Source organism: Spinacia oleracea, chromosome 4 (genome assembly GCF_020520425.1).
Source record: "Spinacia oleracea cultivar Varoflay chromosome 4, BTI_SOV_V1, whole genome shotgun sequence".
NCBI lineage: Eukaryota > Viridiplantae > Streptophyta > Magnoliopsida > Caryophyllales > Amaranthaceae > Spinacia > Spinacia oleracea.
Genome location: NC_079490.1, coordinates 162983332 through 162989331, shown reverse-complemented (window position 1 = coordinate 162989331; position 6000 = coordinate 162983332).

Genomic DNA, 6000 nt, shown 5'->3' with positions numbered 1-6000 from the left:
TGAGAAAAAATTTGTTGTTAGGTACATGCTTATGCCAAGGTAAGTTGTTGTTCTTAATTAGTTGTATTCATGCCCCACACGCACAAGATTTTCTGTTCACGATCCCTATTGATGGCTTGGAGCAGAGGTTGAACCATCATTAGTTACGCTCTATGTTGTGTTATAGACTCACGGTACCTAGTTCTCGGAAGGTAGCCTCTGCCCGAGTTGCAATGCTCCCAGGATGGACCAATGAGGTGATCATGTTGTCCACTACTCTAGTGAAGTGGGTGTGAAGTTCAGGAATAATTTACCGTGTGATATTCTTGTTGATATTTGCTCTAACATTGGGATTGTGGTGCGTAAGGAGGCTCAAATGAATTTCCTTTCAGAGACTGAGAAGGATCTTAGGCATGTAAACCTTTTACTATTTAATTGGTTCCAGGGTAAAGATGTTTGTTTGGATGTATATATAGGTTCTATAAGGTCTTATTAGTCAGTTCAGTTTAGATAAGTTCAATTTACATAGTAGTTTTTTTTTTGTTTTTTTTTTTCCGATTCCGTATTATTATTTACTCCCTCCGTTTCTTTTTGTTTGTTACGTTTGGATTTTTGCACGTTTATTAACGTATAATAAAGATTCTTTTTCTTTTTTATTAAAAAAATAAACCCAAGTAAAACTTTAATCCACTAACCATTACAACAACCAATAAGATTATTTTATTTATCAAAATGAACAAATAATCGAAAAGCACAACGATTGCTAACTTAACATACTTGAGAAATTGTAAAGAAATTTAATGAGATGAAAAAATTGGACCAATTAAAATTAAAAGCTGGCACAAAAAGTAATAATATAATAAATTTATAAAAGGAAAGATTCTCCCATGTAACAAACATCGTGAAACACCCTAAGGCCCTATTTGGTTCATTATTAGTAAAGGAAAAGAAGACAAAAGAAAGGAAGGGAAAAGAAAGGAAAATAAGGGAAGAGAAATAGATTTTATTTTCATGTGTTTGGTTTAAGGGAAAGAAACGAAGGGAAGAGAAAGGAAATATAAATGACAGTTTTTAATTTTTCTCTTTCCTTCCAAATTCCTCCAATTTTGGGAGGAAAGGAAATTGAAAATTTTATAAAGGAGCTTTCCTTCCAATTCCCTTCCTTTCCTTCCACTTTCCATATAATTATTTGTACCAAATACAGAGAACCTTATTTTACCTTTCCTTTCTTTTCCTTCCAATTTCTCCCAACCAAATAAAGCCTAAAAGAAATATGTAACAAACAAAAAGAAACGGAGGAAGTAGATCCAAACATGAACTAAATAACGACTCTATCAATATAATCATATTGATTTTTAAGATCAACAACAAAAAGCTGTAAACTACTCCGTACAATTTTACAAACGAAAACATTTTTTTTTTTTTTTTAATGCAGAAATAGGAAATATATTACCAACTGAGGATTAAACCTCAAAGTTTAGGGTCATACATAGAAGCCAATAAGGGAAGGGTACCATCACAAAAACTAATATTGGTACCATTCTCAAAATAAGACCAGGCTTACAAAAGTTATAATATAAACAAACCAAAAAAAAGGATGTTAGTTCCATTGACATTCTTCTTTATATACTGCAACCCGAGACTAACCAAGCTAGACAGTCGAAGCTTCCTCAGTAACCATCTCCATCTCGTAGTCATGAACTAAAGAAGTGGGAGGTTGAAAGTGGTATATCTTCATTGATTTCATCTTTCTCCCAATCTCCGCAAGACCATGAGCAATCTTATTAGCATCTCTCTTCACGTGGAGAATAATAACCACCCAGTTTCTCTGCAAAAGAGAGGTAATGTCCGTGATGATCGAAGAGAGATGATGATCCTTGTAGCTTTGAGGATGATTCAGCATGAACTTTAGAGCTTCAGCATCAGTTTCCAACTCCAGGTGAGACATCTTCCTTTCCCAGGCGATAAGGAGACCCTCTTTGATAGCAGTGAGCTCAGCAGCAGCAGCACCTATACTGCTGAAATGGGAAGAAAATCCAATTTGCCATATTCCTTTGCTGCATCTAATGACTCCTCCACCCCCAGCATTGTTAATATCTAACCAAGAACCATCAGTATTGAGTTTGAAGAACTGCTTCTGAGGAGGGGCCCAAATTCTGACTGCAGTAGAACTATTCCTGATGACTGGGTCTTTAGACTGAACAATATTGTTAGTAAAGTTGAGATCGGCCCAGAATTTATTATAAAAAGTTAAGCAGTTTTCCATTTTTTGATTGAAAACTGCATTATTCCTATAGGACCAAATGTGCCAAATAGCCATAGTAAACACCATTTGCCATTCAGTACACCCACTTAAATTGAAAGAAATCCAATCATGCCAGTTTAAAGAGTAAAAAGACTGTAAATTCAGATCAAAAGAGGAAGAGTGGTATTGGAAAATCATAGACCAGAACATGGATGAACTATGGCAAGTTCTGAAAAGGTGTAAATTATCTTCAGTAGAATTACAGCATCGAATACAAATAGGGTCAAAATTAGGAATTTTGTGAGAAAGAGTTAGGGCAACAGGGAGAATAGAATGACAGACATTCCACAAAAGCATTTTGTACTTGTATGGCACACTAATTTTCCACAGTTTTTTCCAGTTGACATTAATTAAACATTGACTGAGGTCAGAGTTAGAGGAGGAGTGATAAGCAGATTTAATGGTGAAAGAGCCCTTATTATCAAGTCTCCAACTGATAGAGTCAACACAATCAGTAAGAGTAGGAAGGGGGGTAGCTTTGATAAGATTACAAATGCAAGGAGGAAGCAAGTGTTCTACTCTAGACAAATCCCATTGTTTATTAGAGATGATATGAGAAACTCTTAAGTGAGCTATGGAATCAGGAATAACAATGTTAGGAAGAAGATAAATGGGGCAGTCACCCACCCAATGGTGGTACCAAAGAGAGGTATCTTTCCCATCCCCAATCCTTATAATAATTCCTTTTTTTAGAATTTCTCTTCCTTTGAGGATATCCTTCCAGATGATAGAAGAATTAGGGTTAGAGAGACAGTCCAAAAAATTAGAAGTTTTAAGGTATCTAGAAGTAAGGATTTTAACCCAAAGTTTGTCAGGTTGAGTAAGAATTTTCCACCCTAATTTAGCCATAAAGGAAAGGTTCCATCTTTTTAAATCTCTAATACCTAGACCCCCTTTATTAATAGGATCACACACCCTATTCCAGTTGGTTCTAGGCACATATCTAGATCTATCCACTCTGTTCCAGAGGAACCTTTTACATTTGCTTTCAAGATCTTGAATCACAGTGACAGGGAGCACAGAAGTTTGCATCACATAAAGAGGATAAGCATTAAGAACAGACTTAATGAGAGTGCATCTGCCAGCCATATTCAAGAGTTTTGCTTGCCAACCCCTAATTTTGCTAGAAGTTTTGTCTAAAAGATTGAAGAAGTCAGCTTTCTTAAGTCTAGTAGGAGAGATAGTACAACCTAGATATTTCCCAAAGGTGGTCGTGTCTTTGAAGGTGCACTCATTCCTAATATTACAACGAACATTATGATTCATTTTTTTAAGAAAAATAAGAGAAGATTTAGAGAAGTTAACTTGTAAACCTGACATTTGGCCAAAAGAATGAAGAGTCTCAAGCATCGTTTTCATGTTAGAAATGGTGGCAGACCCAAAGAGGAACACATCATCAGCATAAAACAGGTGAGAGATAGACACATCCTTAGACAGTTTAAGAGGTTTCCAATTTTTATTATGAACATTATTTTCTATCATGTGAGATAATCTTTCAAGGCAAAGAACAAAAATATATGGGGATAAGGGGTCACCTTGCCTAATCCCTCTTGTAGGAAGAAAACTATCTGTTATTTGACCATTCCAAAGAACAGAAATAGAAGAGGTAGTGATACAACTCATGATTAATTTGATCGTGGAAGAAGGGAGATTAAACCAATGGAGAGTGTCATGAATAAAACTCCATTCAATACTATCAAAGGCTTTACTTAAATCAATCTTAAGGGCCATACATTTTGATTTAAAACTGGCCTTATCAAAAATATGAGCAATTTCTTTGATGATAATCACATTTTCATCAATGGTTCTATTCATGACAAAGCTTGACTGCAAGGGGCTGATAAGATTGGGGAGCAGGGGCTTAAGTCTATTTGAAATAATTTTAGTAATCAGTTTATAAATAGAATTACAAAGCCCAATAGGCCTGAATTCTTTCATACAACAAGGAATATTAGTTTTAGGAATCAGGCAAAGATAGGAATTATTAATGTTATGGGGAATAGTACTTGAAGTAAAACATCTTTGCACAAAAGGAGTGATAGAAACATTTAAATCATTCCAAAACTTTTGGAAGAAAAGAGGCTGTAAACCATCAGGACCTGGGCTTTTAATAGGGTTCATTTGGAATAAAACATCTTTAATTTCCTCAGCAGAAGAGCAGCTATTTAAAAAACTAACATCAGAATTAGGAATAATAAATAACGAATTGGGAATCTGCATGATTCTAGGGCTAGAAAAGTGAGAGGAAGTAAAAACCTTAATAAAATAATCTCTATCCATAGATTTCAACATGTTCTGGTCATGAATACAAGTATCATCATCATTTTTTAAACAAAGAATTTTACTTCTAGACTTTTTAACTTTAGCAATAGTATGAAAGTATTTAGTATTCCAATCAGCATACTTTCTCCAATTCAACCCAGCTTTTTGAGCCCAAATGATTCTTTCTTTCTGATAAATATTTTTAAGTTCAAAAAGAAGTTTCTTTTCAAGGTCAAAAATGAACTGGGAAAAACGTTTAGCCAAACTAATTTGACAACCATCAATTCTTTTCAGCAGATTAGATTTTTGTTTTCTCAAATTCCCAAAAATGTTGGTGTTCCAACTCTGGATAGAATTCAGAAAATTATTGCGGCCAGCTATAAAATTCATATCAGCAGCTGTCCAATTACTAAGAAAATAATCCTTAAAAGCTTCATGAGAAAGCCATAGTTCTTTGCATCTAAAGGGAAAGGGACCAGCTAATTTTTCAGGAAAAATATTGACTAAAAGGGGACAGTGATCAGAATAGATTTTAGGTAAATGTAATACCTGAGTATGAGGATAAGTGTTAATCCAGCTTGGATTTGCAAGAGCTCTGTCCAAACGTTCACAAATCAAATCCATGCCTTCACGAGCATTGCTCCAGGTGAAAGGATTCCCATTGAACCCAAGGTCAACCAAAGACGCAGCATCAGCAAGCACATTAAGGTCAGCACATTGACTTCCCACAAACCTTCTTCCCCCAGACTTTTCAGCTTGACTTGTCACCTCATTAAGATCTCCTAAAACTAACCAAGGGGTAGTAGGAGGAGGGAGAGAGGATTTTAGGTCAGCCCACAGCTCATGTCTCTTAGTGCTAGTGCTTGGGGCATAAACACCAGTAATAAGTACTTCAGGTTGAGATGGGTTGAGTTTAAACAGGGCATGAAAGTAATTAGGGGTTTTTTCAGTGTGCATGATAAGAGAAACAACATGAGGATTATAGAACATCCAAAGCCCACCCCTTCTGCCTTCAGCTGGCACAACCAAGACTTTATCAAAACCTAAGTGTTTAGCCACACAATTGGCTCTGTCTTCATTATTTTTAGTTTCAAGTAGAATGAAAATGGATGGTTTGTGATTGTTAATGACATCCCAAGCATAAGGAATAAACTCATTCTTAGTAGCACCTCTAATATTCCAAATTACAATCTTCATATTAAGGTCAGGAAAAGAAGAAGGGGTGAAACCTGAAACTTTGAGATCATTGACTGGAATCCATGGAAAGAATCCCTCCCAGTCTTTCCACTTCGGTAGCATCTCCATCAGCACAATGTCCTTCATCTTGAGGGGTGACACCATTGCCTGTATCTCCTTCTCCCCTCCATTGATCACTCCCCAGTAATGGAGTTCTAGCTTGACACCCACTACCCCTTTTTGGATCGAGTAAGTTGTTGTATGGTTTGCTAGACGTT